This window comes from Bombus impatiens, unplaced genomic scaffold (assembly GCF_000188095.3).
Source record: "Bombus impatiens unplaced genomic scaffold, BIMP_2.2 scf_0099, whole genome shotgun sequence".
Lineage (NCBI taxonomy): Eukaryota > Metazoa > Arthropoda > Insecta > Hymenoptera > Apidae > Bombus > Bombus impatiens.
The window spans coordinates 635,535-650,668 of record NT_176518.1 but is presented as its reverse complement, the minus strand read 5'-3'; the positions used below and the strand labels follow the sequence as shown (position 1 = coordinate 650,668).

The 15,134-nt window shown below is 33.7% G+C and overlaps 1 protein-coding gene across 1 annotated transcript in view; it reads left to right on the top strand.

Moving 5' to 3' along the window:
* The first annotated feature begins 143 nt into the window (after positions 1-143).
* LOC100745450 (neurocalcin homolog) overlaps positions 144-15,134 on the top strand; it is a 76,913-nt gene continuing 61,922 nt past the window's right edge. Inside the window, exon 1 of the mRNA XM_003486142.4 lies at positions 144-293. The gene's annotated coding sequence lies outside the window, so the exon portion shown is untranslated. The remainder of the gene's footprint in view (positions 294-15,134) is intronic.

Sequence of the window (15,134 nt, the reverse complement as noted above, 5' to 3'; positions counted from 1 at the left end):
TAGAAGAAAATACATATAGTAGAAGGAAAGAAAGATATATAATGTAATCTTGCGATAATATTGACGGCGTTACAAAATACCACGCTACGCCTTAAGAGGTCGCGAGTATCGATCGAATTTTGCGCATCTAGTAAATTTTACGCGATCGTCTCTCTTTCACTATCGTTTTGTCGATGGCTTATGGAATGAGATTTCAATATGGCAGCCGTCGTGATATCTGCACGAGTCAGTATCGCGGAAATGTTTTGAACTCGTTGAGTAATCGCGACAACCGGTTGACGTACAACGCATAGGTTAGTAGGACGAAATGACATTTTGTTCTTGTATCAGCTTTCTTCATCGAATAGATCAGTTTGTGTCAGGAAACCGGGTTTTCGTGAGAATCGTTTTTCTCGTAAAGTTGGGCCGCTAAAGTATATAGTTTGGCCGCAGTATCGTTCCAATGCAGGCATAGGTTACCTCGGCTTTTTCATTCCTTGAATCAAATTCAAACGCATATCACCTTAAATGGGAATCCGACGCTCGTTTCGTTTAACCTGACGATGTATGTGCATGTAACATCATGTATGTTTTGCGATTGTATGCTTGATGTGTGTACGTTTTTCTCAGCGAGGCTACATGTATGCGTGTACGTGTCAGGTGTGTGGATGCTGTTGTCGATGCGTGTATATTCATGAAATGTTTAGAATTGTCGCTTATCTTTTCTTTTCGAACGGGACATTGGTTGAGTGTCGCGCGTGTTTAAACGTCAAGAAAGAAGACTCGTCGTGTGTGTTTTTGACACATCTCGCCATGCTGAATGGACAGCATGGTGTTGCGGCCCGCTACGTACCGAACAATTCACTTGGGAACGGCATTTGGTAAGTTAATATAACTTCTTCTGTGTCATTTTTCCCCTATCATCGTTCAGTCATCGAAATTTTTATGACAAGTGCTTTCTATTGTATCGTTCTTCGATATCATTTAACATCCCACTGTATTTTGAATATCAGCGCCATGAAACTTCTTCATTATTTTATTTAGAAACTAGTGTCATTCTTAATTACTTACGTTGAAAATTAAGGAATTCTATGAATTGCTTGTTAATGCAAATACGTAGTATACTACTTTTATTTCGGCATACTCAGATAATCGCTTCCGGTTCTTCTTGATATTCGAAATATTTAATCGTGGGAAGGACATGATTCATTAAATTTTGCTAAGTTTGCGTCCTGCTAAATGCGATTCCATTTTTATTTGTTCAACATTTTTAAATTTTATACACACACGATATTTTACATAATTGATAATAATAGAAATTAAATTGTTATTAGTTTATTCAAAATCGACCACTTTATTTATCGCATGTTATTAAATTGTGACATATTCATAGCTAAAATCTGTGTATATATATTTATAGATATTGGACATCTATTGCTTATTGCGTAATCCGTTCCTAATTTATTTTACATTTAAGTAATATCATATGCATAAATCAAACAATGTAACATCCGTTGTGCTGTGATATAGATTTCATCATCTTACTTATTAGCATAAAATCTACTGAACAAATTTTATATGTGTATATATATATATATATAAAGCAATAAATTACAATTTTCTTGCACAAAATGTTTGAAAAAGGTTTGTAGTACTTACGTTCTTCATTTTAATATACTCATTTATACAGTAATTTTACAATTAGTTTTAATTAACTAGACAACCACGTTCAGGAACATTGATGAATATTGATTTGAAAAAAGCAGACATATATGTATATACGTAGATAATAAAGCGCAGCTTCAGCATGTAAAGTATGCAAGCATACACAGTTACTTGAACGTATAACGCGTGTTATAAGTTTACATTAACACGTGTTATTGAATTCGATTATTTCCCACGATTGAAAGAGCATATTTATTATCTTTTGGGGATTCATTTTTGCACTAAATCCGTAACTATATTAAATAAATTTTAATTCAATACAATAGTTAGACTGCGGATGCTTATGCATTTTTTAATAATTTAATATTTAATTCAATTCGCGATATGAACTATTATTCAAACATTTTTTTTTACGGTTATATCTTTAAATCTAAAAATCTATTTTTAAATTCGCTGTCTAAATATTAGGACAAAACGGTGTTACAATATTAGTATTAGAACAGATTCTACTGGTTATTTAAATTCTAAATTTGAACAACTATCAATCATTGGAAACGCGTAAATTCTCTTAATCCGACAGCTATTGTTTTCTTGTCGAACTTTCTGTAGTGCATCAGTATAATTATGGTTGATTTTATACATATTTGTTGCTAGAATTCGGTCTAGATTATATATATACCGTTGAAGCACCTATTTTCTGCTTTTCGGCCCTGACATATTCGGTTGACGCATTCTGTAGATTACATCGAATAATTAGAGAATACGTACTGGTATCAGTCGTAGTCGGCTGTTTTTGGCCCGATCATTTATACTCTTTCTGAATTTACTAGACGCTAGAGAAATATTACAGTGTAAGAAATATTACGCATTAAATCTTCGCTACTGGCTTTTCGTTTCGGTTGGCCAATCGAATCCGCAAATATCAAATTATCCGATTTGTCTAGAGTATATCCGGTTTAAGTATCTACTGCGCAATTCAAAAGATTACGTTAATATTGGAATCTCTGGAAATATCGATAAAAAACAATTTAAACGTTTCAGTAAGTTTCTCGTATAAAATAAGGCAACTTCGGTACATAACCTTTTTTGTATATGTGTATATGTTTATTTACTTTCTGGCTTCGCAGCCCGGAGACAAGCACTTGGCTTACACATTTCCAACTCGCACTCATTCCCATACAACCGCCACGGTACTCGCCATATCCAAAAACCCACACTCCCATCTCAAACACACATATCACCTTTCATATCTGATACTAAGAACATAACATTTTTTGTACTTTCAATAATCGCAGTCTAATCCTGCTATGTCGTTTTGGTCATTCTCGATGCCTAAGAATTTGTCTGCTAAAATGAGATCACGATTAATGTAAAAATTAGGGCATCGCGATAGAGTTAAACCGATCGTACTGTATAAAACGCTATGGAAGAATTAGTTAATCATTCGTGAGAACACTTTTCAAATTGCACCGTTTGTTATCGTTATAATTGTCAAAAAGCGATACAGCGTATCTCTATTATGTTTTCGGATGCTTAGATTAGCGGATTGTTGATATCAGTTCGTAGAATTGAACTCGAGCCTTGCTGAATGCGCTTCAGAGAACATTTCTTAACTTCTGTTTGCGTTTAGACGGGATTACTGAAATCTTCAAACAACGCCGATGGCACAGTAATAAAGTAGCTTTGAAAAAATATGAAACGTGCATTAATATTTGTAACGATAATTCAGATGGATATAGCGAAAAAAATTGATATGCTTCGACACATGTCGAGTATAGTATCTAATTAGTATTGCATACATGAAATGCAAAGTATTTGGGAAAATTATCTTCAGATCGTTGTTCACTCTGAAAATGAATTGCTTCTTGAATATCCTTAATTCAAGAGCCTACACGTATTCCTAAGCGGAATCTCTTCAGTGTATTCCTGTAAAGCTTTTAAGCGAGTTATTATAAAAATATGTATTAATAATAATAGGTTTATGGGCCATTACGTTTAGAAAATATCAAGCCACTGTCTTTCATACGTTCTTTCTTTTATATAAAAAACTTATCGTAATTATCAAAGTTGATAAAGCAAGATGGATTGTGTGTCTTTTAACAACGTTATTCATTGCTTCTTGCGCATAGTTTTTCCGCAGTCTGTTTATTATGCAAACGTAGAGATTTGCTGATGAATTAGTAGCAGAACTAATTTCAGAAACTGAACGCATTAAACAATAAAAACTTGCACATGACTCACACAGAACACTCGAGATGGAATATTGACGTGTAGGCGTATCATTGCATATTTTTTTTCATTTGTATCCAAATTTACCCACGTGTGAGATCATCATAGATATCATCAATTGAGAAACGAACAGAGCTTGAAATAGACATCTTTATTAAGTATATTTATTAATCCGTTAACGCAACATTTCATTTACAATCTTTTTCTTGTTTAATTTATAGGATCGTTGAATTCTATTTTCTAACATTATGGTTATGACAGGAAGTTTCAAGGACTTGCTTGATATTATTTTGTTATCGCGTTTTTATTGGACGTTAAAATTGCGTCAAAAGATGCATTAGAATAGTTACGGAAACGGAGAATTTCTTTGCTCTATAAATAACAATTTATTGCGATTGCACTGTCTTTAGAATGTCTAGGCCCGTATCTAAAAGAGGAACTACGTACTGTACGGTGTTCTAAGAAGGGAGAATACTTAATAAATTTGGACCTCATTGTGTGCTAATTTTGCGAATCGGTATAGATGCATTTACTCCTGCAACTGACGTGAAACATATCGGAGTTTGAACATTTTATGGCTTTAACTGCTTTCTCTTTCTTAATTATTTGACTTAAATATATTTCAAATAGTTACAAATTAAAAAGTTGGAACAAGTTATTACAGAGATTAATGGAATTAAAAGTTCCCACACTGGTTAACGAGAATTTATGTACCTTGCATGTTGTTTTTATCTTGATATTTTTGATGAAAAGTTTCTTCCAACGAAGAAAGATATTTTCGCCGGTTAAATATCTTTTTGTGTGAAAAATTTCGCCATATATCTATGTTAAGAATCGTGGATCTTAATTACCGAAATAAATGTATAGGAACACTTGGATTACGCTTAGAATTGATATCAAAATAGTTTCAGATTTATTTAATATGTGATTTACAAGATATTCGCCGATATACATTTGCACGCGTCTCAGCACTTTCTTTGTCTCACCATCTTCTATGCCACACTACTAAAGAAACAGTTGCATTCATCTGTTTTTCGAGACGCTGTGCACGCACATACTCCACGCACTCATACTCATATATGTGCGTCACTACTACGCGGCTAATCTAACGTAGTACATAAAATTACACATATCTCGATAATCTATTTTATTTGACAAACATTAATAGAGATTATAAAAATTCCAAGATAAGTATTTTTTTGCGGGAAGACCAACTAAATTGTTACTTTTCGCTGATCACTAACGAAATTCTTGAAAAATAAAGATATTCGCGAATAGGTTGCGGATGTTTATGGGTTTGTAAAACGTTTAAATGAAATATACGTGATAGACAAAAATTGTATAAAATACAAAGTATTGCGTAAAATATCAAAAGCGCAGTATCTATTCGTTATGATGTTTAACACGTGGAATAAATCTCCGCGTTGTGGTTCCATTTCTCTAGTTTAGCATTTACAAAAATACTAATTTGCGTAAACATCCGCAGTCTATTTATAAAACGACGCACGATTAAAAATACGAATCTGCGACAAGCGCAGTCTCGCATCAAACCGATTGTAATTATCGCGAGAAACTTTCAGGAATCGCTTCTTTGCATCTCGCGCATTTTAAAAGAGCAAGCAATGAAGAGATGGTAACGAGCCAAGTGATGATATATTGTGCGATTGCTGTTACACAATCCTCTTCACCAAATCTATAGATCAACTGTCTTGGCACTATTTCGCACGGTGCCCTATCTACCTAGACCTTATTTTCATTGTGATTCCCATTGAAAGTTTATACTTTTTAATCTTTTATGTAATATTCTTTATGGCTATTGTCCACAGCGATTCGCGAAAGTAATTTTAACACGATTATTAAAGTTGGAACGTATTTTATATGCGTATAACGTGGCTCGCAAAAGTATTTGAATGCTTCTATGAATCTTATTAGAATATTTCATATTCTATTTTTATAAACTACTTTCATTTTTCCAGTTTTACATGGCAGATGAGGAAACAGCATTACGTATATGTATTGTAATAACGTAAATCCTTGGGGTAAATCAGACGATCGATTCTGGAAAATTTTATTTTGGGAATAATTTTGGGATAATACAAATTTTACCTGGAAAATCGAGAATCGTTCTTCTCTCGTAATCTATTCTATTCAGCAAATGACTGCCGGTAGAACAAAACAAAAATAAAAATGTCGCTTGTCGGGTACTTTGAATTCTATAGAATTTACATATATAAATATATATATATATATATATTTGCACTTTAAACTTAAGTTTGTAATTAAGTTGTATTAAGTTTGTAGACATATTAGGTAATTTCAAAACTTTTATCGTTTACACTGCTCTTCTTCTTTATCCGTAACGATACCAAAAAAAAGAAAAAAAATGAGGTAGTTACGATATCTCACGACAATATTAAAGATGGCGACGAAGTGAATGAATCTCCGCATCTCGACTGATAAAGATAAAGCGCACAAAGAATACAGACCACACCCTCGACCACACTGGAAAAGAAGAGAACCTATTCGTTCTCATTAATTGAAGAATCGCTGAGTGAATAGGTATAACTAACTCTCTAATTAAGAACGGATAATTTTAAGTAAGTGTGTATGTGTGTGTGTGTGCATGGGTGCGCGCGTGTGTCAAAAGAAATTGCGCTGTGGTTGCACCTAAATGCCACGCACCCGACCTAGTACAATGCATATCTTTTCGCGCGAGTTCATCCCGAATGTAAGATAGAATTGGGAAATGTTGCAGAAGACTGCTAATGCGTTTCCAATTAATCATTCGGCTTCTAACCGTTTGTATAATTTCTTTGCAAATAACACGCAGTGGCTCGTAGAGATATTCGAATATCTGAACCAGGAAATTTCTAGCTAAGTTTATAGAAAGCAAAACTATTGCAATTCGTTTCTCATCTGTAATTTTATAATTGAAATACATATGGTGTATCTACCATCGGTCGAAATACAACAATTTAGAGCAAAGAGGAGTACTTTTCTTTTATAGAAGAAGGAAACAAGGGAAGCAAGCTGTGTAAATAATAATAATAATCTTCGCTGTGTTGATATTTGCCAAAATGGATTTGAGGAAGTCCGCGATAAAACTGTTTTGTAGTTCTCATTACGTAGCTCTACTTAGTGCGCTAATATTCGCCACGTGAATTTTGAATCAACGTAACAGAATCAAGATTTTTGGTCGTAGAGTATCGTTACGATGCTGTCGCAATAACGTGATTAAATGTTCGATTGCTGTTGGTTACGGCGAGCTGTGTCGTCCTTTACCCAACATTTGCTGCACGTGTTCCGTTAAAACAGGTAGCTTGCAATAAATTATTTTTATAATTATTTATATCTACCACCTTGACCTTTTTCTTGAATGGGAAGGCGATATGGTGGAGGAAGACTGCTTTATCTCTTGCATTACAAGGTTGTTTATTGGGTAAACATGCAATGTATATGCGGTCTCGTGCGTATATCATCGTAAAAATTTCAAACACGTCTGCTCCATAAAAACTTTAAACGATTAATATAACACGTCGAATTAGAAATGTGTCTTCGTGGAACGTACAACAAATAAGTATTTCTTTTCATGGTTGGTTATTTCTCTTATTAATTTGTGGCAGGCTTTCGAAAATTGCCAGTTTTTCTGTATGTAATAAATAATAAATAAATAAATAAGACTTATAGGTGAAATTCGGCAACTTGAAAACTCAACAAATTTTGCGACCTTTCATAAATGTAATTTATGTGATGCTGATAACGGTCTAATTTTTTTCCTACTCAAAAACGATCTTAAGAGTAAAAACTCCGCCCCCATACCATAAAGAAATCTTAATTTTTGATATTATCGTAAATATCTAAGAAACTTTACAAGATACAGAAGAAAGTTAAATAAAAAATTGTATTCTTTCTTATAGCCTATATCGTGGATGTGAAAAATTTTCAAAAGAAATTTCTTCCCCATAATCCACTTCCACCTATGATCTTTCGAAGGTTCAATTCTTGGTGTATTTTTTTCGCCCCCCTCCCTTTATTTACACGATACAATAAATCCACGATATGTACGTGATATCTCACTTATTTTTAGACACGACTCATTCTCTCTACTTATTGTTAGTTGGATATTAGCGAGAAAATGCTACCGTAACCGTAACATTTATTTATATCCGACATATTTCAGGATAAGAAATACAGAACAAATTACGTCTATAATTTAATATAGTTAATATAATTTAATCAATATAAGTAATTTACATGAGCTGCAATAGCTACACAAGAGCTCACGAGCAGCGTTGTACGTTGTTTCAATTCATTTATTTATTCGTAAGAAGCTGCTCGAACAGTATCCATACGTGTGACAACACGAAATAAAACAGGGGGTAGTTTTTGAGAAAAACATTCATTTTTGAAAATTGTTCACATCCGCAATACAGATCATAAAGAACACTTCAACTTTTAATGTAACTTTTTTCCTATATCTTACACATATAATTTCTCAAATATTCAGGATAATATGAAAAGACGAGATTTCTTTGGCGTTTGTTTTACCCCGTTTTTCTGCAGAAAGAAAACTGTTAGCATCGCATGAACTAAATTTCTGTACCGTCAAATTTGTTTGAATTTTCGAATCGCAGAACTTCCCTTTTAAATAATTCGTGGTTTTATCGGTACTCGGGGAGAAAATATTATGTTTCTAATTGCATGACGTAAAAGTAATGTGTCTATAGCAAAGAAACATAAATATAGACAGTGTAAATATTCCGGGGCGTGTCTAAACTCGTGCACGAAGCCTTTTCATAAGGAATCCACGAGAGAATAATTATCTCTTTCAAGAAAAATGAGTTTGTATGTTTCTCAGAAATTCAGCGATTAAGTTACAAAAATGTATGATTAAAACACGTCGGTCTCTGTAGATATAATTTCTCGTTAGGTATACAACTTTCAGTATATCAATTAATCTTTTCACAATCTAATTGCACAGAATAATTATGACTTATACTTACTCTCTTAAATCCAATTAATTCGATACATACTGCAACAAATATGTAACACTGCTAAAACGACCGCATCAACATTTAGGTAAATCGATATAGCAATAAAGTATAGTAACAAACAAGGCTTATAGACATTGAACAGTTAAATTCTGTATATTAACTTCCATTCATTCTTATTTTTAACTGCTGCTTTCGTAATAAAATAACATTTCGAAGTATAAAGGGGAAATATTTAAGGCAGCTTTTTTGTCTCTATTATCATCGCGATAAAATATATTTCCACAGTACCGAACGCGAATAATTAAATGGAATGAATTCCAAGCTTCATCTGTGTCATATAACAGCAAATATTTCAAGAGATTTATTTCAATCATTTAACGTGATACCCTTCAGCACTCCAAATGAAGCATGACAACGTAATCGATATTTCACTACCACGATCTTTCTGTCTTTTTTTATATTATTTCGAAAATACGTACCTAGCGTGTCGGGAACAACGAGAGTAACAACACTGCACAGTGCGAAATGTCAGCAATATAGCACGAAAAAATTCAGTTTTGATAATGAACCGAATGATTGGTGAAAATATTTTTGAACATTTACCACACACGATCTTTACGTGTCATATGAAACGTATTAGAATATGCAAGTTACATTCTTTTGTTAACCATGGGAATAACCGTCGTTACTCCCAGCATTCCTTAAATTTCCCATCTACCAAGCAGTTTGCTAATTGATCATAGGTCGGGATTTTGCCCTGATACGCGGTCATTTCAAAATTCATATTCATAATGAAATCACATAATCGGATGACTCTTCCCTTTTAAAATTTTATGCAAATACAATTTGAACCTGATAACTTTCTATAAATGAATCACTATAATTATAAATATATAATCTGCGTTCTAGCTGTCTTGCTTTTACTTTCAGCGACATTATTCCAATATCTATATTTTTTCGTTTTATTAACAAACATTAAATATGTATCAACGTTTGGTCGAATATAGATCGTGCCGTATGTTACTGGAAAACCCATGAAACTATTGGGTTGCGTATATAGTATCAGTTTGTTCAAAAAGTTTCTTTCGTTTGATAAGAAAATAATAAACGCGCAATGTTTTTTGTTTTATATTAGTTTATTGAATTATGCACGAACATAATGATAGAAATAGAAATACCTAATTCAATAAAATAATATAAAACAAATTATTGTTCGTCACCTTATGAAACGAAAGAAACTTTTCGGACAACCTAATAGAATCACATTTATCTGAATTTGATGTCTTAAAACAGATGTCTTGTCCCTTACACGTTCGATACTGTGTATAAGCAACGTTGTACTTGTAAATTGTTATTTAATTTAACAATATATGTATTTATTCCTGGTAAAATTGTCTCAGATTTTTGCGTTTATATCTTGTTTAAGAAATTGTCCGGAAAAATGATGGACGAAAAGCAATTTTTACTCTCACAGGCTAAAATGGTCCAGTTTTGAAAGGTTTAGCAGCCGATTAAACGGACGTCTTCTATTGGCTTGGCAACTAAGTGGTTGCCGATTTTGTCAATACCACCCAATGACAAAATCCGCAATCACTTAGTTGGCAACCCAATATAAAAAGTTCGTATCTCCTTAGCGCAATGTATAATTTTGCCTGGTTGGATCGCTGAAACGTCACTAAGAACCACCGGTTAGACGCGAATTACGAAAGAGCAGCAAATTGGACTGCTTGGTCGCAGGTGGAAAATGTAGAAACGACAAATGATTATGCTTCACCTTGTACTTCTTCCGCGTATCTATATTCAGCCCATCCGGTCACTGTGTTCGCCACTATTGATCCATTACAGCTACGTGCAATGCTGGAACCAACTTTTACACGCGACAAGAAGGTAAAAACAAGCAAAAGTTACTCTCTTTTTTTCCTTTTATCGTGTTTGCACATTTTCCTTTCTCGGCTTTTCCTGTCACATCGTACCGCAAGAAACTGAGAAACATTGTCGACCGCAGATAATATCTGCGAAGCCAGCGACCACCGATATCGTTTACGATCGAGACATCGCTTCATCTTTTATAAATTGAAACGCTGAAAAAGTTGAGAGCTGATGTTTGCCGATGTTGACAGCCGTAAAAAAAATGTCAGAAGAAAGTATCGCGTCTCTGGGTAGATAGTCGTTTCGGTTTTGATACTCTGAAGAACAATTTGTCGGAAGTAGAGAACTACGTATGCTAAATTAAATTCGTTTAACTGTTGTTCCCAGTAGAGAAAATTGAGAACGATTGTTACGCTTATCAGTTGATAAAGTTTCGTCTCTTTAATTGAAGAATTTGCAGCAATAACAGGGTAGCAGGAAAATGTTTATCTCGCTTTACATCAAATGGAATATCCTAAAATGGAAGGTACCTGTTAAATTCAGCCCAAGGCATAATCGTTAAGACCGTTTGAATATTTTTCAGTGTCATAATGTTAAAACAACAAGGAATTTTTTTTCTTATTTTTACACTTATCGATGAAATTTTTATTTTGCTAGAATAAGCGTGCCACGTGAAAATTCCGAACGTTGTGGAAACAAAGTTGAACCACAATCAAACCAGTGTTTAACATCCAAAGGACAAAAGTTTAAAAATATCCAGTTGCAGCGAATTTCCGACCAGCTTAGGGAATATTTTCAAACTGATACACCCCTGTTCTTCTTCCTCGTTATATTGCACTGTAATTAATTTACAGGTCGATTCGATTCGGAAGAACACGAAAAGTAGTACTACGAAAATAGCAGCACGAAACCGTAAAAGCGATTTTTTTAATTCAAACAATAGAATGTAAAAGAAAATGTAGAGAAACGATAAAAACATAGACGATTGAAAGTTTGTATTAATACTATTATTTATTTCACCTATCTCGAAGCAAATTTTTCAAAATCCGGCCGAAGATTAAACATAAATTGCTTTTACGACTTGAACTGCATAATAGTAAACGCTTGTTAAAAAAAAAAGAGTATGGTGTTGAAGGAAGATAGCAACACGAAGCGCGTTAGTACGATATTGATACTAATTTCATGAGTCCTTTGCCCTCGGCAACCGTTGTTGCCTGTTTTTCATTAACTCGGTAATTAAAAGCTGAATTCACGAGGAGAAATCTACGGTTACTTTATTTGCGTTCGCTGTGATCAAAGAATATTAATTTTTATCATCTAGACACCGATGTGTATGTATATTTTATATTTTTATATATGTATTTTACAGGAAAATTTACGGAATTTTTAACTTTCATAGCATAATTTTTCATTAGTGTAAAATTTCAAAGCTTATGTAAGAATAACAAATTTTTAGGTGGTTTTATAATTACGAGACACAGCGAATCCTCGCTAATGTAGCGTGCGCAAGGTGCGAAGCTTTTTACGAGCTGATGTATTTAGCGCTAGCTTGGTCACAGTCGCACGATTACTTCATGATTTCCGGCATACGCGATGACGCACAAAAACTGATTTGGAGTTTGGAGAGTGTACGCCACCGGCCTACCTGTTGAGACGACGTACAAGTAATTTTAAACAGCGTTTTCATTGCGCTTTGTACGTCCGTCAAACAAACGGGACTCCGAGTTTCGATTCGATTACGCGTTTAGTTCAAATTGCGAAAACTATCTTTTAAAAGCTTGTTGAATTGCCTGTCGCTTCTGCGCGAAGATTACTCTTTCTTTCGTGCGTTTTTCTTTTTATCCTTATCTCATCGTTGTTGCCTCGACTCCCAATCTCGACTATAAACTCGTTAAACGCAATAAACTGAGCAACGCTGAAGGTTCACCTAATGTCAATTTATTTTTGCATAAATATTCGCGGTCTATCAATATTTAGTAAATTAATTAGTATCTGTAGGATGTTCGATATGCCTAACTTTATTTTGTCTTAAACCTCATGTGGATTAGTCGAGTTACCTGAATTCGAACAACTCGAGACCACTTTGTCAGTATCAACTTGTTAGTTTATTAAACTTGAAATATATTTTCAAGTTATCCTTATTCTTAGTAGTTTTATAGCTTGGATTCGAATAACTTGACCGATCTAACGAGTCTTTGTTACGAGCAGTACTTTTAGCAAAAATTCCCTTTGAACTTAAATGAAACGAAATAAATATTAATTCAATGAAACTTCTTTTCTTTTAATATCTATAGTTGCATATGGTTTCTTTATATTTATTAAATGCAAGGATTATTTGATTTATAGATACTATTATTTATCATTTTTATCTGTCGTGTACAAACAGAATGAGAGGAACCACAACGAAAATAAAGTAACGATTACCCTCGGTTCTGTGGCTCGATCCAGTTCTCTTTGTTTTGCTTCCTAATTTCCTTAACCAATAACAAATTATACCTTCCTATTTGTACTTTCACGATGCATCTCCTTTCAGTACAGAAAGAAATATCTTTTTCTAGTCCCGATTATATTTTATTTATAGCTGTGTCGGTTAGAAGTATGTGATTTTCTTTGTTTACATTTTTTTATACGTTTATTTTAATTACTTAATGAATTTGTTTTTCATTAACTTCTCCCGTATTTGTAAATGTATTCGATGAATATCCGTTCAAACGTATGTACATCGAGTGGAAGGTAATTCCACCGATTTTCATTCTTGGCGCATCTGCGAAATCTTAAAAAGGTCTTATTTCGAAAGAACAAGGTACTTAATCGATACTTGGTCCATTTTCTTGCAACGCCATCATGGTTCAGATTCTATAGAGTAGTGGATAACGTAGATGTCTGCAATACTGTCGCAAACTTACGTTATCGATTGTACTTAGTCTCGATTGTGTCTCTAGATGGTGCCACATATTTGAATTCAGGATTCAGGGTTGCCTCGTAAAATCTCAATGTCTCGTTACCTCACTACGTATTTCTTTATTACTAATTTCTCTTTTCCTCAAAATACACATCTCGTTCTTGTCATAACTCGATGAAAATTAAATTTCTATAGTATGCAATGTATGTTAAATATTGCTTTCGTATTTTATGCGGCGATTTTGTAATATTTGAAGAAAGAAAGAAAAACGGACAAAGTGTCGTTAAGATTACAGTAGAAGAACAAAGAAACGAAATATTAAGGCAAACTTCAGTTTAATATATATGTGTGTATATATATTCATGCGCACGAGTTTTGTGAAAACGACGAAAAGGTAGAAAAAGAAAACGGAAGTTGGCAAATACGAACGTTGCAGATATAATGTTATTGATTCTGGAAGTATTAGCTGTCCCGTTCCCAAAAAATAAAAACGAGAGAAAGGTGACCCGAAACATGCGAAACTCTGGAAGCTTATAATTTCATTCATATTGAAAACATTTTATCTCGCGCACATATACCTACATTTAAGTTTATATATTTGCTACGTTTGTTTTTAAAGCCTTCGCAGGCAGGCATATTTTTTTATACTCTGTGGGCAAACTGGATCGCTTAACCTCGTCTCTGACTTTTTTATTTTTATAGGCTTTCAAAAAATGTACGAAAGTTCCGAAATATTTTAATATTTATCTTCCTACTACATTATACAGGCGTTCGTTAACTTAGAATGTTCGAAACTTTTTTCGATACAGATAAAAATTCAGGAAAGAAATTTAAGAGTGAACTTTTTTTTTCATTTAATTGACCTAGTTTTACCGTTAACGTAGTTAACGATATTTTTTTACGTTCGTCGTTTATGATATGTGAAGGGTTTAATCGAAAAGAAACGTTTGTTGAAATTTCGTTTCAGACAGTTTTCACAACGCGATAAATTTCATTTTATTTCTACTCTCTCTTCCTTCCTCGAAAGGATTTCCATCATTTTATGTTTTCAGAGCATGCATGAAAGTTTCAGAATTTTCTTTTGCTTACTTAAAAGGTGACATTTTTTCCCCAACGAAATAATTATTCACGTAGCGCAAGAGACGCGCGTTTCCCATACAAATGAGCCATCGCTCCGTTATTGGCATAGAGTACATAGAAAATATGATTAGTATGATGGGATAATGTCTAAAGGAAGTTATTAAACATAATTACTTGCAGCTTCCAAATAGAATACACAACCGGCCACACATAAGGCGTGGTATTTCAAGACGTGATATTTCGCTTGCGCTATTTAATTTACATCGTTGCGTTCCTGAACAAATTTACAGTTTCAGTCGCTTCCCACGGAACGGGATATTTCGCCGGGTCGTGGAACATTTTTGTAATTGACGATACAGCGAATTTAACATAACTAACAAGAATGTATTATATATTTAACGAAGTCCAGGAGCGAA